At 46.0% G+C, this 23425-nt stretch overlaps 2 long non-coding RNA genes across 2 annotated transcripts; both read left to right on the top strand.

Moving 5' to 3' along the window:
• The first annotated feature begins 14031 nt into the window (after positions 1 to 14031).
• Positions 14032 to 17136, top strand: LOC131401884 (uncharacterized). The gene is made up of 3 exons (XR_009218080.1): positions 14032 to 14113; positions 14848 to 14939; positions 17026 to 17136. It is a non-coding gene; the product is annotated as an uncharacterized LOC131401884 (long non-coding RNA).
• A 909-nt stretch (positions 17137 to 18045) lies between these two features.
• On the top strand, positions 18046 to 19501 carry LOC131401842 (uncharacterized). The gene is made up of 3 exons (XR_009218045.1): positions 18046 to 18075; positions 19010 to 19158; positions 19457 to 19501. It is a non-coding gene; the product is annotated as an uncharacterized LOC131401842 (long non-coding RNA).
• Positions 19502 to 23425: the final 3924 nt, after the last annotated feature.

Below are 23425 nucleotides of genomic sequence, written 5' to 3'. Positions count from 1 at the left end.
GATGAACTCTCACAAAGTTAACACACCTGTGTTTATGCATTTTTAATCCTGATAGTACAGAATTTTCTCAAACGTTAAGCCTTTTGAATTCCCATTTATAAATTCCTTGTACAACCCTCTACCATACATTTCTCACACTCTCTATGTGGCGCACATATTCTTCGTTTATCCATCTAACTTGCCCACACTCTGCCAGGCTTGGACTGGGTCCCAGAGCTATGGAGATTAATACAATCTCTTTCTCACCAAGCAAAGGCTTTCTGGGCTCAGGTTTATTAAAAAATTTTATTAAAGATTTTTTATTATTTAAAAAACAATAGTTTTTTTAAATCAAGGATGACCTTTTTGGGCATATATTGATGTAACTTTCTCTTTTCCACTTATAGGGATGTGAACCCCCCCACCCCCGCTCAAACCCATCCTGCCAAAAGATTTCATCTCATTCAGGAAAATTTAAGATGTCTTAGCTGCAGACACACAATGACAGCCAAAGGTAATGTTCAGATTTTCATTATCAAATTGGGTTTTTGGGTTCCCAAGAAGACAGTAGTCTTGAAAGCAAAGCCTTACAAGATGCATATATTTTGGGAGTCTAATGTACAAAATGGTAACTATAGTTAACAATAGTGTACTATATACTTGAAAGTTGCTAAGAGTAGATCTTGAATGTTCTCACCACACAAAAAAAAAAAATGGTAGTTATGTGAGGTGATGAAGGTGTTAGCTAATGTTACGGTGGTAACCATTGTGCAATATATAAGTGTATCAAATCAACATGTTGCATGCCTTACACTTGCGCAATGTTATATCTCAATTCTATGTCAATAAATGTTTTTTTCAATAGCCAGGCTTGGAGGACTGGAAGATAGAGATTTCATTAAGCTGTGGCGTAGAGAGGACTCAGGATATGATGTAAGGGAAATACCTATTATATAGGAAGGGTGAAAACTGAAGGAAGCTAAAAGAGAACTAAGACGAAGAAGACTCACCAGGATTCCTGCTTCTCTGCCATCTCCCCTCAAGGCTAAATATAAGTGGTGATGGGTCACCTGAGAGATTTCCAGATAGGAGTGGGTGAATTTAGAGGCATCAAGGCTAAGGGTTAACTTCTCCCAACAAAAGCTTTCTTTCTGCTGTTGCCACATCCAACGCGGTGTGGGAGCCAAGGATTAGAACAAGCAGACGGAGAGAGCTGGTAGGTGACCCAAGAAAACTCTTATGGTTTCTGTAGCCTGGACATGGAAACCAGGAGCTACTGCATGGACCCCTTGGAGATGCTGAGCTTCTGAGAGGATTGATGGACAAGCAAGAACCAAGATGGGGCCATGCTCCATCTGTAGACAAAACACCGCACCTGGAGTCCACACTTCACAGCTACAAGATCCCATAAGCTGCCCCTATGCCAATACCCAGACACCATCTTGGGAGGAACAAGGGTAGGGTGAGAAATTTTGAAAGATTAAGTCTTCATACAATATAAACGGGGTTTCCCAAATAAGACTAAACCAAGAAACTGAGACACTGAGAACACTGAGAAAACTAACACTGTTTTCCTCCTCTATCCAGTAGGAGCTTATATGGAAGATGAGAATACTTAATGAAACATTAAAAAAATGCATTTTTTTCCACATTGAGTTGTAGTTTGAGTAAATTTCATGCCCATTCCCACCATGCTACCATTTATGAAGCTCTTGTCACGCACACCAGGTGGTTTAGAAAGTTACCCCTTTTGACTCAAGCTTCACAACATCCCTGTGGGATAGGAACCTTGTTATCTGTACTTCATAGCTGAGGAAACTGAAGATCAGAGAGGTAATGTGACTTGCCTGAGGTCACACAGCAAGTCCAAGGCACAAAGGAAAGAGCCTGGAGTGGGAACCAGGAGACCTGGAAGTTATCCCTTGTTCTGCCACTAACTAGCTCTCAGCAAGTGACCAGCTGTCAGCCTCTGAACAAAAGAATCTCCTCTCCAGAAGACGTCCTCCCACCACATTGGACATATGGATTCTCTTGGACCAACTTACGCCATGCCACTGATTCCGGTGGGGTTAATGTGACTGTTTCGCAGCTACATATACCACAACACCCTGTGTAGAAAGAAAAGAAAAATACCGTGAAGCAGCAAGAAGCTTTTTGGGCTCAACCTTAAAAATTACTCCTGGCATGGCCTCAGGTTTGATGAGCTTACATGAGAGACCCAATTGAGTGAGAAACATACATTATTGCACATAATCTTCACAGCCACCATTCCTGCCTTTCTGCACGTTATTTTGGTTTTTCATTTTGATTGTATTCATTTTCTTCTCAATTACAAAAATAGCTCCAAGCGGTTTTCAAAGATGTACAATAAAACACACATTCTCAAAAGGAATGACATCTCCCCCAAAAGGGCAAAACTTGGTTCTTTTGGGAAAGATGAAAAAAATCTTACTCTTTTATGTATAATACACATATAGATATACATATAATACACAAATAGATGTACAGTCTGTGGTATTAAAATTTCATGAAATGGTAGGGCAATTAGTTTTTTTAAATATCTAAAAGGCAGTGTAGTCCTCCAGCATTTAGCTCTTCTCCAACATCATCATCATCATCATCATCATTATCCCTCACCACCATCATCATCGCTATCATCACCACCATCATCACCTTCATCACCACCACCATCATCATCTTCATCAGCACCACTGCCACCACCACCACTACCATCATCATCCTCTTCATCATCACCACCACCACCACCATCATCATCATCATCACCACCATCATCATCTTCATCATCACCATCACCATCATCACCACCACCACCACCACCACCATTATCATCACCCTCACCATCAACATCATCAAAGTCATCATAACTACTCTTTGCTGGTTGACTTCAGAGCATAACGAGGGGTGCTAATGGCTAATACCAGTGCTGACACCCCAAAGCAACAACTCTGCATTCCTGCATTTGGAGTCCATGACTTATCTGCTTCTTCTGATGAAGCCTTCCAGTCAACCAGTTCCACAGACCCAAACTCCCAACACTCCAACTCACCATCACTAACTGAAATCCTCTTGCTCATGAATTATCTTAGAGGCAACCGAGTATCGCATTTAAGCATACCAAATCTGGCATCAAAATATGCGGGTTTAAAAATCTGGCTTCACCAATTACAGACCATGTGGCCTCAGGGAAGTTATTTAATCTCATCATAGCTAAGTTTCCTCCTTCATAAAATAGGAGAAACTCTACAACAGCAGAGGAAACCCACACTTGTCACTTAGAAAAGATCCCTCATTCTTAGATTTGAACCCATGACCCAAACTCACAAGACATGTCAAAGAAACCACAACATAGAAGATAAACAATACCAAGAAAAACTGACGCCTAAAGAAGAAGCAATAAGAGGACAGACAGAAAGTCTCCATCTCATTGTTCTGATCTTAGCACAAATATCATCCCCTCAGAAATGTCTTTCCTGACTTCCGCCTTCAATACAACCCCTAGTCACACTCTGTAACAACTTCTTTCATAGCACTTATTATTACCTGAAATGCTTTTGTTTATTATTTGTGGTAGCATAGTGTAGTGATAAAGCATACAGACTCTGGACCAGACTGCCTGGTTTTAAACCCTGACTCTACCCCTTACCAGCTAAGCTGTCTTGGGCAAGATATTTAATCTCTTTTGCCTCAGTTTTCTCCTTTGTAAAATGGAGCTATTGATGACCCAATATCAGAGAAATTCTGTGAAGGTTGAATGCATTCTATATTTGAGGAACTTAGAATGATGGTAAGTGGGTGGTTGCTGTTACTGTTAGTGGATTCTTTTCCACCCACCCCCTCCCACTAGGATGTTAGCCCCACGAGAGTAGGAACCTCGTCTGTTTATTCACTTCTCTATCCTCATTGCCTAGAACAGCTCCTGATACATAGTAGGTACTCAGGAAATACATGTCAAGTGAATGGCTATAAAGGAATTCTGCTCTGACGGATGGAATTCCCTGAGCTAGAGTGATTTTTGTTGAAGGTCCCCCAATAAAGGTGTTTGCAGTGTCCAACCTACATTTATGACCTCTTGGCTGGACGGTCCATGGCCCTCCCTTTTTCCTACAGCCTGTTTCCAGCCCAGGCTTCCCCGAGTGCCCCATTCAGCCTCACACGCACCCCAGAAGAGGAGCAAGCTGAAGGTCCACATCGTGCTGCGTTTCTGTCACTCAAAGAGGGGAACCTTTTCTCTGTTCTCCGGGTTTTCAATTACAGAAAGTGTGGGAAGACGGCAGGGGTGGAGCTGGAATTGCTCAACACTGTGAGAATATCATGACCCTTTTTGCTGAGTTGCTCCCACTAAATGAGGACAGGGTGGCAAACCCCTTATTTTCTCCTCTCATCACCGTGAAGAAAAATTGGTCTGGCTGCTGTGTCACCATGTTCTCTCTCTCCCTCTCTCTCTCCTTCCCTCCTGCTCTCTTTTTTCTTTCCTCACCAACATCTACCTCCCATCTCTCATCACCTTCCTCCATTGCACCCAATAATAAATGGGCTTCCACCACTTGACCCCGATGAGGCAAGTCCCAACTCAAGGGTCTCTTCCCAGCCTGCTCCATAAAAATAAGCACCATAGCCATCATGTACCAGGCACTGTGTAGACACATTGCCAACAAAATTTAATTTCATCATCATGTCAACATTGTAAAGTAGGGATTCCCACCCCCACCTATTTTACCAAAAAATACAAAAGGAAACTGAGGCTTGGAGAAGAGATGTGACTTGTCCAAGATTACTTGGACCTGAAACTTGAATCCAGGACCCTCTGAATCCAAGGTCTAGAGTATAATCATTTTATCTGCCTTCAGCTCTCCACTATATCTGATCATATCCATCATCACCACAATGCACAGCAATACTCCCACCCCATTCCCAGCCCTCCAACCCAACCCAACACACACATGCACAATCTCATACATATGGAGGTCTAGTAATGCCTTAGTTGGGGTCCCCCAGAAGCAGATGCTGAGACAAGAATTCTGGTAAGAGTAGATTATCAAGGAGGTACCCAAAAACTCCAGCTAGCTAGGGGGGGAAGTGAGATAGGGAAGGGAAAGAGCCCACAGTGGGTGTGTTATCAAGCAGGTTACATAGCGAGAAACTGGATCTTAATCTCCCTGGCACCTCTGGAAGGCAGCATAGAGTGCACTCTTCAGAGTTATCCCAACTGAGGGGCGAGGGAACTGGGGTGTTTATCCACCAGCTCCTGTCACTCACAGATTGAGGCTCCAGAGTGTAACCCTCTTGATAACAAAATGCAGTGGCTGGAAGATGTCAGTCTAGTGTGTCCTGAGGGGTTGAGGGTCACGGGAGTGGGCAGGCACCAAGAGTATCTGCTACAAGCTAAAAAGTGAGATGGAAAGACCAGCCCCAAGTTCTTGGGAAGAAAAGCCCCACTTGTCTTTGCATTCTCCCTTTTGATCTGTGCAAGGCAAGATACCCATCTTGGAGTTATGATCACTGAAGCAGATTCATCAAGGGACCCTGCCCCAGTGAGGCTGCAGTTAAGAGCCAGCATGAAAATGCAGCAAATTCCACTAAGAAGGAGGATAAACAGAGCTGTGTTGTGTTTGAGAAGCACTGGAGGGTAAAAGCAGACTCTGGAACCAGCTTGCTGGGGGGTTCAAATCCCATTTCCACCGCTTGCCAGTCATGTGTTGTCCTGGGCAACTTCTCAATCTCTCTATGCCTCAACATTCCCATCCATAAGATGGGCCCAGTAATGGTAGGATCTACTCCGTGTGGCTGACATGAACATCCGAGGAGTGGTCATATGTGATGTGCCTGGAACAGAGCCTGGCACACAGGAAATCTCCAAGCGTTGGCTATCACAGTGAGAGGGTCTGAGGTCAGACAGACCTGGGATCAAATGCTGACTCTGCAAGATATTCCCAAAGTGACCTTGGGAGATGACTTGCCTGTCTGGGCCTCAGTTTCTTCATCTGGAGAATAGGAATAACAATAGGTCGTGTCCCAAAGGATCGCTGTGGAAGGGATGCAGTAATGTCTGGTAACATTGCTACCTGGGAGGGGATGCTGGGACTTGCACTTTCTTCTATAATCCTTGTTCAATGCATCCAGGAGTGTGGACCCTAGAGGCAGAAAGACCAATGGGGTAGTTTTAACAGATGTCCACAAATTCTTTGATACTCCTGCGTTCAAGAGGGGGAGCCTAATTCCTCTCTCCTTGAGTGTGAGCTGGATTTAGTGACTTGCTTCTAATGAACAGGAAAAGGAGGATGTGACATTGTGTGACATCTGAGACACCTGAGGTTGTAAGAGTCATTGTGGCTTCCTCCGTGCTCTCTCTTTCCAGGATCACTCACTGAGGTGAAGCCAGTCACCATGCTGTTATGACACTCAAGCAGCGCAGTGGCGAAGCCCCTGTGAGGAGGAACTGAGATCTCCAGCCATCTGTTTGACTGCCACCTCATTAGAGACCCCAATCTAGAACCACCGAGCTAGGCCACCTCCAGATACCTGACCCCGATACAGTATAAGAAAATAAAAATATGTTGTTTAAAGTTGTTAAGTTTTGGAGTAATTTGTTACACAGCAAGAAGTAACTAACACACTGAGAAGCAACGTTTCCCCATCAGTAAAATGACGATAATAACTTCATAAGGTTTGAGGTTTCATGTGATAAAATCAAAAAATCCTGCATGACAGATTAAATGCTCAAGAGTATTAGTTACTGTTGTCAATATCATTATCCCACTATGCCAAATGGCTACAGCTACTCATAGGAGGCATGGTACCAGCCACAATTGAATTGAAGAGGTCGCCAAAGATCATTTCATCCAGTATCTTCTGAAGTGGGTGAAAGGGTTGAGGCTTTATCCTCAGGACAATTTAAGGAGGTTCAGGAAGGGAGTAATGGGCAGGTTGGTGTTTTACAACACTTGTTCTGTGTAGAGTGGGTGTTGCACAGGATGTGGTCATGGGTGGGGAGACAGGGAGAAAGTGAGGCTGATCCAAGAGAGAGAAAAGAGTGGTGATGGTCTGGTCTAGGACAGGGGCTGTGGAGATGGAGAGGAATTTGGGAAGTAGGAAGAGAATTGGGGTAACATCAGGATGTGGGTGGGGAGTCTGAGACAGAAGGAAGAGTTGACTTTTGGAGGTTGCATTAAGGAATTGGAAGGTTTTCTGATCAAGCCCAGATTCCTCCTGGGGATGGGAATGGGATGAGGTGATGAATGAGTCTTCTGCTGCTGCCATAATGAATCACCACAAACTTAGAGGCTTGACACAACACAAATTTATTATGTCACAGGGCTGGAAGTCAGAGTCCCACACGAGTCTTATGAGGCCGAAATCAAGATGGCAGCTGGTCTGTGCTCCTTCTGGAAGCTCCAGAGGAGAATCCATTCCTTGCCTTTTCCAGCTTCTGGAGGCCACCTGCATTCTTTGGCTCAAGACCCCTTCCTCCAGCTTCAAAGCCAGCAGTGTAGCCTCCTCAAATCTCTCGCTTCAAATCTCTCTCTCTCTCTTCTTCTTCTACCTTTTCCTCTTTCTCTCTCTCACCCTCTCGATAGATAGACAGATAGATAGATACACACATACATACATACATACATACGTGCATACATACATACATACATATATAGATACATAAATACATAGAAACATAGATACATATGTAGATACACAGACACATAGATCCCAATCTCTCTCTCTCTCTCTCTCTCCCCCTCCATCTCCTTCTCTTATTCTCTCTCTCTGACCCTTATGCCTCCCTCTTAAAAGGACCCTTGTGATTACATTGGACCCGCCTGGATAATCCAGAAAAATCTCCCCATCTCAAGATCCTTCACTTAATCACATCTGCAAAGTCCCTTTTTCTGTGTAAGGTCATATATTCACAGATTCTAGGGATTAGGATGTGGGCAACTTGGGGTGGGGAGCCACATTATTCTACCTACCACAGATGGGGTCTGGGGTCTTAGTGAGTGATTGAGCACACAAGATGCCATTCACCCTTCAAACCCAAAAGAGGTGACCAAGGCTATAATATCTGGACCACAGAGGTCCTGCAAGGATGAGGGAAGTTGTAAGGGGAGAAAAAGGGGAAAGATGGGATGGAGGAAATGAACCATTCTAGTCAAGCGATTGCAGAAACCTAACCCCTTGTGACTTTCCCAGCAAAGGGGAAATCTAAGGACACTCAAGACGGAAGAGGTCAGCCTGGAGGAGCCCCAGAGATGTCACTCATCCTCACACTGTGTGTGGGGGGCTCCAGGGAAGCCCTGCCCACCTTGACTATGCTCCTTCTGTGTTCTAAACCCTCCCATGGCTCCCTATTACCTTCAGGATGAAGTCCATGCTCATTAATATGGCACTTGAGACCCTCCCTCATCTTACACTGGTCTCCACCTCTAGTCTCCCCACTCCCCCAAAACCCCAGTCATCTTAAACTAATTGAAGCCCCCTGTAGCAGACACTGTTGATGCCTCCCTGTCCAGCCACCCTTGAGCAGCTGGTGCACCCATCCCCCAGCTTCCGGGGGTGTCGCCTGCTCACAGCTCACAGCTTCCGCTTCCCCAGAGGACTGCTTTCCAGTCCAACAGCTGCACAAGCCCTCTGACCCAGCCCACAGCCAATAACTGGTGGTCACAGAAGTACAAAAAGCCAGCCCTCGCCCCAAGGTGAGATCAATTCGGTGGTGTTGTTCAGGCTCCAGGGCTCCCCATGGGATTAGGCTGAGGCTAGATTCCAACTGAGACCACCTCCTTGCTCAGCTCCTCCCTCTGTCCTACCCTGCTCCCCTCACTCCTCCTCTGCTAAATGTCCTCCCTCAATAAACCCAGTGCACAAGAATCCTCATGGCAGGGTCCAAGTTCCCAGACCCCAACCAATGGCCAATTATGTTAATATTTTTCTGCACAGGTGATATTCAAAGTATAGGATTCCTGGTCTGGGCAGGGCACTGACCATACAGAACGGACACTGGCTATGAGCCTCAGACAAGATCCTAGGGGCCACCCCTGGTGCCAGCCACTAACTCATCAGTAGCTGGATTGGGGGATATCTTATGGTAAAGGCTAGATATGCAGCTGGACTGAAGTCGTGATTTACCAACTAGAATGGAAATATATCCATACACTTTTTTAAGTTTAAGATGTACAATGGGTTGATTTGATATATTTACATATTGTAACATGATTACCACTGCAGCATCAGTTAACATCTCCATCATGTCACATGATTATCAATCCTTTTTTGTGGTGAGAACATTTAAAATCTAGTCTCTTTGCAACATTAAAGTAAACAATACGGTGTTGTTGACTATAATCACTATGCTGTGCTTGAGATCCCAAGAACTTATTCATCTTATAACTGCAAGTTTGTACCCTTTGGACAACATCTCCCCATTGCACCAACACCCCAGCACCTGGAAACCACCATTCTACTCTCTGTTTTTACAAGTTCAGCTTTTCTTAGATTCCACCTATAAGTGAGGTCATACAGTACTTGTCTTTCTCTGTCTGACTTATCTCACTTAGCATAATGCCCTCAAGGTCCATCCATATTGTCACAAATGGCAGGATTTCCTTCTTTCTCATGGCTGAATAATATTCCATCATATATATGTCACATCTGCCTTATCCATTCTTCTGTTGACAGACAAGTTGTCCCCACATCTTGGCTATTGCGAATAATGATGCAATAAACATGGGGGTGCAGATATCTTTTCAATATCCTGTTCTCATTTCCTTTGCATATGTACCCAGAAGTTGGATTACTGGATCATATGGTATTTATCCAAGAGAAATAAAAACATACCTCCACAGAATGACTCACACACAAATGTTCACAGCAGCTTTATTCACAATTACTGAACACTGGAAAGAACCCAAACGTCCATTGATAGGTGATATATCTACACTATGAAGCGCTGACTTGCTCAATGATGTGGATGAATCTCTAAGACATTATGCTGAGGAAAAGAAATCTGACATAAAAGACACAAAAGAGTAAATGCTGGAATAGTTCTGTACTAGTCAGGGTTCTCCAGAGAAACAAAACCAATAGAAGAGAGAGAGAGAGATCTTAAGGAATTGGCGCATGCAGTTGTGGGGGTTGGCAAGTCCAAAATCTGTAGGACAAGCCAGCAGGCTGGAGACTCGGGTGAGAGTTGATGCTCTAGTCTTGAGTCTGAAGGCCGGACACTCAGGCAGAATTTCTATATTTCTACATTACTGTCTGGAAGAAGAATTCCTTCCACTCTGGGAAACCTCAATCTTTGCTCTTAAGTCCTTCAACTGACTGGATGAGGCCCACCCACATTATGGAGGGCCATCTGGTTTTCTCAAAATCTACTGATTTAAGTGTTAATCACATCTGAAAGATACCTTCACGGCAACACCTAGACTGGTGTTTGACCAAACAACTAGTCCCCACAGTCTAGCCAAACTGACACATAAAGTTAGCCATCACACAGTCCAACAATAGGAAATTTTAGAGGTTGCAAACCACATATAGGGGAGAGAGGAGGAACAAATCAATGGTGGCCTAGGGTGAAGCAGAGGGAGGGATGTATCAGAAAAAGCCTCGAGGAAAGTGAGGGGGATGATGGAAATGTTCTTTATCTTGATTGTGACAGAGGTTGTCAAAACACAGCAAATTTTACATTGTGAAAGGAAGCCGTGTGTTGTATGTGAATCATCCCTCCAAAAGTTGATAAGATTGGCTCCAAAATAAAGAGTGCCCACCATTCTGCCAAGTTATTTTATTGCCCATTCTATATAAAGGGACAAAATTATTTTATGCTATACAAAGGGACCAAAAGACATGAGTTTTGAGTTTCTCCAGAGAATCGCGGTCTCTTAAATTTGTTTTCATATGGGGCTTGATCTCATTTCACAAAGATAAATACATTTGACCTTAGAAAGCTAAGATACAACCTCTAGCTATACTTCCTTAAAAATCAAGATAAAACAATAAAAATGTGTACAGTTTCTATTTCCTAATTGCACACTGACTGATAAGAAATATTTCTTGGAAACCCCTTCCTTAGCAATAATTAGAGCTCGGCCACCCTCTTTTCAATCTACATTGTGTGCTGTTCTGTGAATGTGTCACAATTTGCTTTCCCACCCCCTTGGAGCAGATTCCTGGTGTTTGCAAGCCCTGCTGGACACACACGCTCCCTCTGCAGATTACTGCAGAAACTCAGTTCCACGAATGCTCTTACTTATCATTCTATCTCAAAGGCAGAAGGAACAGCTAGAAGAACTGTCACCCTAGACCTTCAGACACTCCCAGAAGTAGAACCAGAGGAAGATGTGAAAGTGCAGAAGCTTGGAGAGGAAAATAATACATCATCACATTTGCTCCCCAAGCACAGGGCCCACGGGCCAGAATTTCAGGGAAGTGGATCTGCAAGAATCTAGAGAAGAAAAAACATGAGCCTCCAGGCCTAAGCCTCTGAGAAGGAAGAGGTTCTAGAAGGAGAGGGACGTCTGAAGGGTACAGCCCAAATCAGGGACAATAAATTCTGTGAGCTTAGAGGACTGGCTTTTCTGGCAGATAGCATGAGTTTCACAGGATTAGTTTGCTAGGGCTGCTGTAACAAAATATGACAGTCTACGTGGTTTAAACAACAGACATTTATCGTCTCACCGTGCTGGAGTCTGGAATTCTGAGATAAGGTGTCAGTGGGGTTGGTTTCTCCTGAGGCCTCTCTTCTTGGCTTACAGACGGTCACCTTCTCCCTGTGTCCTCATATGGTCTCCCTTCTGTGCATGTCTGTGTCCTAATCTCCTCTTCTTATGAGGACACCACTCATATTGGATTAGGACCCACCCTAATGACCTCATTTTACGTTAATCACCACTTTAAATGCCTTGTCTCCAAATACAGTCACATTCTAAGGTCCCAGGCGGTTAGGGCGGCAACATACCAATTTGGGGAGACGTAATTCAGCCATAACATCCGCATTCCAGATCCAACCATGTAATATGTGACCTTAACTATTGACAGTCTCTTTGACCCTCAGTTTTCCCATCTACTAAAAAATATTTGTCTACTTCACACAGTTATCTTGAGGACTAAATGAAACAATGCACGGAAAGCATTTGGCAGAGTAGGATGTACACAGTAAATATCTATCAGCTACTATCACTATTACTATACACTGCATACAAATATGTACATATATTATTTTTACAGGATATTACAATGAGGCTCTCTCTTAATTTGTCTGCAGCCCGCAAATGTGAGAGAACATAATAAGAGGAAACAAGAGAGCATTAATATTTCATCCAAGCAGAGCTTGCAAAGGAGATGACTAATAGTGAACCTTCTGATTCCTTCGCCGAAGGTTTAGGAACTGTTTCTGTAAAGGGCCAGGTAGTAAATATTTTCAACTTTGCAAGCCATAGGGTCACTGTTGCAACTCCAGTGTTATAATGTGAAAGCAGCCATAGATGTTGTGAATGGATGTGGCTGGGTGCCAATAAAACTTTATCTGTGGACAACAAAATTTGAATTTCATATACTTCTCATGTGTCATGGAATATTATTTTTCTTTTGACTTTCTTTCACCATTTAAAAATGTAAAAACCATTCACAGACGCACTATTCCCAATAGCCAAAAGGTAAACAGAGCCTAGATGTCTATCAATGGATGAATGAATAATCAAAATGTGACATAGCTATATATTGGAATATTATGCAGACATGGAAAGGAGTGAAGCAATCCACAAACAAAATAGAGGAAGATTGGCAACAGATGTTAGCTCAGGGTGAATCTTCCTCAGAAAATGAAAATATATATATATATATTTGTTAAATGCCCAATAATCTAAAACATTCTAGTTATTAGAAAATTAGTTAAAAGTCACAGCTGTTACCAACAGGTATCTGATTATCTCCAGACTTCATGCTCCTTATGCAGGGAGAATTGTAGTCCTGGATTTAGGAAGAGCCCTCAGGAGAGAGAGGCTTTCTGTTGTTTTCACTGCACTCCCTGCCCAGAGAATGAGATTTCCAATGAGACAGGTGAGTATATGCTTTACAGAGACTTTCTCTACCTCTCTGTTATGTCCGTTCTTCATCCAAGGAAATATTCTGGATGAGAACTGCAGAGTTGAAATGCTTCCTTAGTCAATTTAGTAATTGACTATTATAAGAGGCCACTCTCCTTCTTGAATTAAGTTCATGTACCCTAAATAAAAATCAAATCAGCATTCCAAATCCAGCTATATTTTATAAGAAGGCCATATCATGACTAAGCTTGGGTCATGCCATGTAATTCAGTACTCTAGTCCCTGAAAAGGGAGAAATAATAACCTCGATAACTGCAGAAAAGGACATTTAATTAAATTCAACACCATTTGTGTATTAAAAAATAAACAGCAACAACAAAAACAACTCTTACAAAATCAGGAATAGAAGGGAACTCTGTCAATCTCATAAAGAGTATTTACAGAGTCAAACTTTATGGTGCAGTGTTGAAATCAAGGATAAGAGAAGAACGTTCATTATCATTGCTTCTACGAAACACACACTGGAGGCCCTGCTTGATGCAATATTGTCAGGAAATGATACAAAAGGAATGATTTATTGGAAAGGATGAAATAAAACTGACATTATCTTCAGCCGCTCCTCGGCTCAGCGGTTCGGGTTCGTCTCTCTCCGATTTCGCGGCCACAGTTCGGCTCTTTCCGTCTCTCCCCGCCAGGTCCCGGGCTCCGCCCACAGCCTGGTCCCCGCCCACAGCCCCGCCTCTAGAGCTGGTTTCCACCCACAGCCCCGCCCCTAGACCTGGTCCCTGTCCCTGGTGCTGACCCAGCCCGCGGACCGGTCTCACATTAACTCTAGAAACTAGACACCTCCCCCGAGGCTGGGGTGAGAGGCCCCGCCCCGCCCCGCCCCGCCCCCCCCGCGGCCTCAACCCGGAGCCCCCAATCGTCCGTTCTCCCCGAACTTCTCTCCTCCCAGACGCCCGCCCGAGACCGGAAGCGGAAGCGCGGGCGGCGCCGTGGATGGAGCGGGAGGTCTGCGCGGTGTGTCCAGTCTTCTCGGCGCGGACGGGATTCCCGTGGACCTTCGGCCGAAGGGGCGACGCGCGGTAAGCGGCGGGCGGTCCCGGCTCCGGTCGCGGTCCAGGGAGGGGCCTGGGCCGCGGGCAGCCCCGTCACGGCCCGGCGTCCCCGCGTCCCCCCGGAGCCCCGTTTCCCCGGGCTGTTCGCTCAGGGCGCCCGAGGCTGCTGTTCCTCCCGGCTCCGGGCGCCGCCGGCCCCTCCTCAGAGTCCCCGTCACCGTCCTCCTGTGATTTTGTCCCCAGGGGGCTTATCCGCGTCTGGAGGCGGTGTTTGGGTTGTTACTAATGGGGGCGCTCCTGGCATCTAGAGGGGGAGGCAGGGAAGCTGCTCAGCGTCCTCCAGGGCCCAGGACGGCCCGACAGAGAATCATCCGGCCCCACATGTCAGTGGTGCCGAGGTTGGGAAACCTGCTCCAGGGCCTGAAAATCTCCCGAGCCCTGAATGAAGTGTGGGAATTGTTTACAAGTCAGCGAGTCACTTACAGGGGCCCTAATTGACAAGCTTGTTTAAAGGGTCCAGAGTCAGCAAAAAGTCTCTGTCCAGCCAAGTGAGTTGAGCGACACAAGTGCACACAGCACGAAGCTGCTTCCTCCCATCTTGGGGAGCAGGTGACTGCATAGGAATCGGGAAAATCCAGTTTCAGCCAACAGTTACAGTTACATCAGTAAATACAAAAAAGAAAAGTGAATTGGGTGGCCTTTCCATCCAACACCCTAGAAAAGGCCTCAAAAGCTTGTTTGCGCTTTTCTTCCCCCCTCAGACACAAAAAGCATCCGTGGAGCTCAAGTTTGAGGTGAAAGCAGGCTCAGAGTCCACCTGTCCTCGCTGATCCATGGATTTCTGTGTGACCAGGTGAGTACCCTGTGGACCTGGTACCAGCAGGTTCCGGCAGCCTCCGCTGTGCAGAAGACCTGCTAGTGGGCTTTCCTGGGCTCAGGTTGTCACCACATGGACACTGAGAGTGAGGGTATCTTGAGAAAAATTATTAATGTTTCATGGATTATATTCAAGGGAAAGATGGTAAGCTGTGGGTGGTTCTGTGTGGTAAATATTTCAGTAAGTACAGTTATATGCAAATAAGAACACATAAAACAAATGTAAGTAACTGCAAATGTGTATTATAGTAGAAAATATAGATTTACTTGCATTGCATAATACTCAAAAGTCAGGATTTATATATAATATAAATACAGAAATGTTTTGCGTGTGTATGTAGTATTAGAAGACATCCCATTAAATATTAGCAGGGATACTCAGCAACATTCCTTAGACCCATTCAACTTGACTTCTAAAGTCCTATAAATCCTCCACAAAAATTTGAAATAAAGGAACATTCAGGGAAAAAGATGATTGGAACTTCTTTGTATTAATAACAAATTTGACATTGAATTTGCCAGTAGCCAGATTTATTTTGAGCATTTTTTTCTTTATGACATTTCAAATCATTTGGAGGAGTACTAAGCAACACTGTAGATTGCAGGGCAGGGCACTAGTCTCTAAAAAACCTGTCCTCACCACCTTGCCTTCTAAAGGGAATTAACTTTGTTTCTTGAAACTTTTCTGAAATAACGGTCTGGTGATTCACGTTGCAGAGAATCTTGTTAAGTAATTTTGTATTTAGTTGTTGGCCTCTACTAATTGTGTGTGTATGTGTGTGTGCCTTTTTCATTCTAGCTTTCCTGTGATGTTCTTGAGGGGAATGTGTGCTTGTCATGCAATAGATAGTCTTTGAGTTTATAATTTATGGTGACCCACCATCCTCGTTTATTCAGGACAGAGGGGTTTTCCAGGACACAGGACTTTTAGTATTCAAACCAGGGCAGTCCTAGACAAACTGGGATGGTTCCTCATCTGATGAGCCAGGCCCTGGGCCACATGCATGGGGACCTGGAGAACCAGAGAGACCTTGTCCCACCTCCGTGGAATTTATATTGTATTTGGGAATTTGGATTTTAGACAGTTAATGATGAGAGTGATGTGGGAGTTTGGCACAAGGGGACTCAACCTGAGGGGGCAGGGAAGCCCTCTTGAGAAGGACTGATATTTAGCTTGAGAGCTAGAGTTTGGACAGGATTTAGCTAGTTGGAGGGTTAGACTGGAGTGAGGGTGTGGGAGTGTGTTCAAGAGAGCGTTTCAGACAGAGGGACCCGCATGAGGACACCCCTGAAGCAGAGAGCCTGGTGTGTCCATGAACTGAGAAGAGGGATGGCTGAGCCGAGTCAACACAGGGGGAGGGGTGTGAGCCACGCCGGCGAGGGGGGACAGGCAGGACCAGATCAGGGGTAACTTGGGACTCTGTTCTAAGACCAGTGGGAAGACTCTGGAGAGATGCGAGTAGAAGGATGATGTGATTAGCGTTTGGTCTAAGCACGTTGGTTCAAATGGATTTCATGGTTAAGAATGTAGACTTAAGAGGCAAGATGGGAGGTGCTGGGAATAAGATTAGGAATAAGATGATTGTTCCCTAGGCCTGGGTGATGGCTGTGGAGTATTACAGAAATAGAAAGAAAAGACCTTGGAGTGTAGAACCGAGAGAACGTAACGGTACTTTCTTGCCTGCATGTGTCAGATGGCACAGGGCAGAGACTGTTCTCCTCGCTGCTGTCCGTGCAGAGCTGCAGGCACCCCCTCACCCAGGTCTGTGTATTCACCCCTCTTTGTCACTCACAGGCCCCCCTCCACATCCTACAGGAAGTCAGGCCTTACTTGTGAGGGGGTTGTCTCACATGGGAGACACCGAGGAGAGCCTCTCCAGACATCAGAGCAGCCCGTTCAGCCTCTCCCTCAGCCTCCTCCCTTCCCCTCTCTCGCTTTCCACACCCAGAAGGACCCCTGCTCAGTATTCCATGTCCCCAGGTTCTCCCTCCCCCAGGCTTGAAAAGGGTGGGGCAGCCACTGGGGTGGACATCATCTGCACCTTCCACTCTGACCCCCGCAGGTCCCGGGCTGGACAGAGAGTGACTCTACTGGGAGCCGTGCCATGAGACCCAGGGCGTCACCCACCTGGGCTCCCTCACCCTGGACGGGGACAGCCTCTACGTCAGTGGTGAGCGGCTGTGCTACAGCCACACTCTCTCTCCCAGTCAGAGTTCTGTGTTGCCTCCGTTGCTCTAAAGTGAGCTATGATCCATCTCTCTATGCTCCTGGTCTGGGATCAGTCTTCTCATCACTGTGTGATCACTGGGTCCAGCCACCTTCCATCTTGTTGCCTCCCCCCTGAACACCCCTCCCCTCTTCCCCTCCCCTCTTCCCCTCTGCTTTCCCCACCAAGCTCCCTACATCCTCCCTCTCCCTTAATCCTTTATGTTCACCCCAACTCTTGCGCAGCTCCTCTCGCCTTCTCTCCACAGGTTACACCTATGGAGCCGCAGCCCTGACGACCACCGGTGAGTGAGTGAGTATTCCTGGTCCTGATCTCCTGGGTCCCGTCCACCTTTGGGGTTGGGGAGCACTTGTTCTCCTTCACCCGCTGTCCTTGGTGAGGGAAGCACCTGGAAGGGCCCTAATTCATCCCTTCTCTCCCTCCCGGGTTCTGGTGGAGAGTCCCAGCCCAGTGTGAGAAAGCCTTAGACACAGACGTGTTCTCCACCACATTCTGACCCCACGTGGTTTTCACTTTAATTCTCCTGAAGACCCGCCCTTGGTCCTCCTTTTCCAGGTATCCCATCCGTCTGTCCAGTTTTCTACCCGTCCATCTGTCTCTCCTCTGTGTTCAGTCTCTCTTGTTCACCTATCTCTCTCTCTCTTGGGCTCCTCTCATCCACAGGCTTGCTCATCCCTCTACTCACACAGTCACCCCTCCCCTCACTCTCATGTATGCTTCACCTGTGAATGGTGGTCCTGGCACAGCCACTGCTGGAGCCCGGGTGAGCCTGGGGGCTCCTCCCACTCTGTCCCTCCCTGATGACAGCCCTCGCCACAGCTCCCGAGCCGGCCACCACATCCCTGCATACTTGATCATCACCTGTGCCACCAGAAGCCACCACAGGTATCTGGGGGTGCCTTTTCCTTCCCAAGAGAAGCTCTCCGGCCCCACACCTCCACCAGCCAGTTGTGATCCAGGAGCTGGGAAGCCACAGTGTGAGATTCTGGTTTTAGGGCAATCATGTTGATCACAAAGATTATACTGATGATTCAGTCTAAGGCCAGCCCTCAGAGAGCCCCTAATCTTGTGAAATTAACACACCATTATAGTACAATGTGGGATGTTTCGGGGAGAGGCGCCTGGCATGATTTGGAGGGGAAGAGCTTGCTAGAGAAAGTTTCACCAGAATGGAGTCTTTGAGAATAAGTAGGAGGGACCCTGGAAACTAGAGGATGAAGGGTTTTCCTGGCAGAGAGGATTCCATGATCAAAGGCTCCGGCCAGAAACAACATGCTGTATGGGGAGAATTGAAACGAATTTGAGTTGCGTGAAGCATGAAGTTTAACCCGCGGTACATGGATAAAATGAGACTGAAAGGTCAGCAGGAGCCAGATTGAGTAGAGCCTTGAGTGCCAGGTCAAGAAGGTTGAACTAAACACTGAAGGCCATAGGGAGCCATGGGTGGTACTAGAGCAGTGGTGGCCCTAGTGAGGTATTCATTTCAGAAAGATTCTTCTAGTGGTCCTTGTAGAACATCCTTTAGACAGAGCATCCAGTGAGCCTGCTGGGGTGTTGGTCCAGGTGAAGGAAGTTAACACCTAAGCTGGGACAGGGATGGAGAGAGGGAGTGTATGTGAGGACCAGTGTGCAACTGGAATTTGTGTTACTGGGAGGGAGGAGGAGCTGAGCAGATGTGCTGGTTCTGACTTGGGTGACCACACGGGTGGGTGGTGGTGCCACTGGGAGAGAAGACGACAGATGATAATGAGTGCAGGACTCTGGTGTGGTCTCAGGCCAGCTCTCAGTGATGGCCGTTGCTCTCCCTCTCGTCTTGCAGCTTTGGGGCACAACCTGAAGTCCCTCACAGTCACCTTCCCCATCTCCACCCTCAAGTATTCATCAGACAGGAGCAACGGCTCAGCCATGTTCAACTCCACTGAGAGGGTCCTGCAGAGCCTGGGGAGACCCTGGTCCCAGCAGCTCCTGGTGGTTTAAATCCCACCCAGCCCCTCCCCCAATCCCTGTCCCTCCTGCTCCTCCTCCTCCTCCTTCCTCCCCAGCTGGATCCTTGTTCAAGAAGAGCAGCCTGGGCCTCTTCTCCTTGAGTTGCAGACTGTTCTCCCTCAGGTGAGACCCTCCCCTGATTAGTTGCCCCTAATGACCACTTTTGTCACCACCCCTCTCTGTCTCGCCCCTGTCCTCCCATTTCCTCCTTCCTGTTCTGACCCCCACCCCAGAGGTTTCAGGACCTCTCTCTAGAGTCCCCACGTCCCTCTCTCCCCAGGCCTGAAAAGGATGGGGAAGCCAGCAGTGTGGACGCTGTCTGCACCCACCATCCTGACCCCGTGGGCCACCATGCCTGTGTGCTGGGAGCGGAGAGTCTCCACCTGTCTGCTCTTCCTCTCGGTGGCTGCAGGCTCTGCAGCACAGAGTTTATCCATCCAGAGAGAGCACCAGCTACATTTCCACATCATCAGCTGGAACCTCAGCAACCCGGAGCCCACATCCTCGGAATACACCGCCCTGCTGAGGGACACCCAGGACCAGGTGGGTTCTCCCCTGTCCCGTCTCTCCTTGCCCTGAGGGCACCGTCATTCCTCCGTCTGACTTACATCTGTTACGTGATTGTTTCAACCCTTCACTTTCCCTGCGTGCCTGGGTTCTCTCAGTGTCCAGAGGTGATGTCCTAGCTGCCTTCCCCATTTCTCACGTGGGTAAACTGAAGCTCAGAAAGGGGATTATTGTGCCTAAGGTCACACAGTGAGTTAGGAGCAGAGCCAGGATTTGAAGTCAGGTCTCCCTTGCCCCAAGGTCTGTGATCTTTCACTGGCTCCAGTGGCCCCCTGCATCTCCAGGAGACCTCCATCTTCTCACCCACTCTCCCTTGTGTTTGTTCTAGGTCACCAAGCTTTACATGAAATTACATGAGAAATTCAGTTCCTCACTCACACACACTAGCCACATTTTAAGTGCTTGATAACAACATGGGGCTAATAATGAGTGTATTTGGTAGTGCAGGCAAATGTTGACATTATTGCTGAAAGTTCTCTTGGACAGGACCCAGAAGCAGGGAATCTAGAATCAGGGTAGAATTCCAGACACCCTTGTTCATCCCTTGTGTCCTTCCAGGTCGGTCTCCCATGGTAACCACACTGGGTGGACTCACTGTGTACCCAGCCGCCTTGGCACAGAGACTGGATAGAGTTGCCATCTATGAGGAATTCCTGCGGCTGACCAGAAGGGTACCCAGCTGCAGAACTTTACCCTGGACGGAAAGAATGCCCTTGGGGATGGTAAGGCTCCCTGGTCATTGGGGAAGAAAGTGAGGCCTTTCTAGGGACTCTGGAGGCCTGGGGCTAAGAGAACACTGAACTTGCTCAGCCTGGCAGGAGGTGGCATAGTCCCCCAGTCTTTACCCACCATTGAGAGAGAGAAAAGGACACCAGTGTAGTGTGGGAGGCCCTCACCTTCTCCTAGACAGCTCTGTGACCTCAAGCTAGTCACCTCCCCTCTACGGACTTTTGTTTCCTTATCTCTGCACTGAGAGCCACTGGGCCAGATGGTCAATGAGGGCCTCCAGCTGTGTGTGAAGCAGACTTACAGGTTTGGGGGTGGATGTGGTTTCTGATCCACAGGCTATAGTTTGCCAAGTCCCGCTCTAGGTGAGCACCAACGCACTAGAACTTTCTGCAGTGGTGGAATGTTCTATATCTTTGCTGTCCAGTGAGTGCATAGCTGCATGTGGCTGTTGAGTGCTCGAAAGATGGTATTGTGACTGGTCTTTATTGTTACTGATTTTTAATGTTACTGAGGTTAGAATTTTTATTTTATTTAACTAAAATTAATTTTAATTCAAAAAGAGACTTGTTGCTGCTGCATATCAGACAGCACACCTCTAAGAGGTTGTCTGGGTAGAGGCACAAGTAGGGTGACCTGCACCCCTCCCCCCATGCCCACTCCCTCCTGGAGTTTATGTTGTAGCTGGCAATAACAAGAATAGAGAATTGAAACTTATCAATTATTTGATCTGAACAAACTCATATTTTTAGGGGGTAACCAGAGAAGACTTCCTGCAGGAAATTACATTGTAGGTTAATCCTAGGAAATGAATATTAAGCAAATAGATAAAGGAGAAGGGGATGATGTGTTTCTAGGCACGGAAGAACAATTTTGAGTGGGAATTTACGAATTTAGAGAGATCACATAGGCTTGCCAACTGTGATGACCCATTCTCCCCCCGGCCGTCATAAGATAGTCCACCCCAAATTCAGTCCTCTGTGCCCAGAGGTATTAATTTGGTTTAATTTATTACACTTTTGTTCTGTGATAATGGCCTTGGATTTTGTAGCAAAGTGTGCTCACTTTTTAGAGATGGAAAGTAAAATGAGGTGAAACATCATGATGTATACTTGACTTTAATATTTCATTGAAAACATGGGATGAATCAAGGGTGGCAAGTGTTAATAATTTATACATTGATGAAATATTGTTTTAATTGGATGGAATGTACATTGTTAAATCTAGATGATGGATGTTTATGAGACTGTTCCCTTTATTTTTCTGTGTCTAAAAAGTTTTATTAAAAAGAGTGAAACACACTCACATGCATTCTCCATTTCATTCACTTCCAGAATATTCTCCCAACAGAGATGACACCTTGACTGAGAAGCATGGTAAACCTGCAGGAAACCCCAGCCCATGGTAGGGGGCGAGTATCTTGATGCTGTGCCTCATTGAAGAGAACCATGCGCACAGGGTCTTGGATGATGAGGAAAGTTGGCCAACCCTTGTCAAGGACGGTTGAGGCACAGTGGGGTCAGCAGGAGCCCTGGGGCGATGACAGGAGGTGGCTCACCCCACCACTTGTCTCCCCAGACCTCCCCTTCTGGACCCTCATCCTCATCTGCTTGGCAGGCCTCCTGGTGCTCATCACAGGCCTGATCTGCTGTCTCCTGGTAAGCCATGACGTGTTGATTGTCTTCTTACCATTGGGTTGTAATCGCTCTTTATATATTATAAGTACACGTCCTTTTCTAGGGATATGTTTTGCAGATGTTTTCTCCCAGTCTGTGCGTGGCTTGCCTTCTCCTTCACAACATGAGTCATTGGGGAAATGTAAGTGACAGTCATCATGAGATTCTACCACACTTGAGAATGGCTAAAATTAAAAAGACTGACTATAGCAAGTGTTGTTGAAGATGTCAAGTCACTGAAACTCTCATCGAGTGCTGGTGAAAAATAGCTTGGATGCGTCTTTAATAATTACATACGTCTATCCAGCCATTCCTCTCCTAGGAATCCATCCAAGGGAAATAAACTCATATGTCTATACACAGACTTGTACACACATGTTGATAACAACCTATTTATTCTAGACAAAAACGGAAAACAACCAAAATGTCCATCTACTGGTGAACAGATACACAAAGTGTGGTATATCCCCACGATGGAATACTATTCAACCATAAAAAAGAATGAATTATTTTTTTTCTTTTTTAATTATTTTATTGAAATTATAAAGGGTGTTAACATTGTGTAATTTCGGGTGTTCATTATTATTTGTGAATTTCTGTATAGACTGCATCATGCTCACCACCAGTAGTCTAACTATTATCCATCACCATGCATATGTGCCCCTTTAACTCTTTCACTCAATGCCCAGCCCCCGTCCCCTCTGGTAACCACTAATCTGTTCTCTTTATCCCTGTGTATGTTTATCTTCTGCGTATGAGTGAAATCATGCATATTTGATTTTGTCTGGCTTATTTCATTTAACATCCTACCCTCAAGGTCCATCCAGGTTGTTGCAAACATGATGATCTTGTCTTTTTTTTCTGGCTGAGTAGTATTCCATTGTATATAATACATACTACGTCTTCTTTAAGCATTCATCCGTAGCAGGGCGCTTGGATTGCTTCCATGTTTTGGCTATTGTGAATAATGCCGCAGTGAACACAGGGGTGCATAAATCTCTTTGAATTGTTGATTTCAATTTCTTTGGATAAATACCCAGTAGTGGGATAACTGGAAGGTATGCTATTTCTATTTTTAATTTTTTGAGAAATCTCCATAGTGTTTTCCCTGGTGGCTGCGCCAGTTTGCATTCCCACCAGCAATGTGTGAGCGTGCCCTTTTCTCCTTATCCTCTCCAACATTTGGTACTTTTTGTCTTGGGAATTTTAGTTATTGTGACAGGTATAAGGTGATCTCTCATTGTAGTTTTGATTTGAATATCCCTAATAATTAGTGATGT

The sequence above is a fragment of the Diceros bicornis genome (genome assembly GCF_020826845.1).
Source record: "Diceros bicornis minor isolate mBicDic1 chromosome 21 unlocalized genomic scaffold, mDicBic1.mat.cur SUPER_21_unloc_1, whole genome shotgun sequence".
Lineage (NCBI taxonomy): Eukaryota > Metazoa > Chordata > Mammalia > Perissodactyla > Rhinocerotidae > Diceros > Diceros bicornis.
This window is presented reverse-complemented; position numbering and strand designations above follow the sequence as displayed.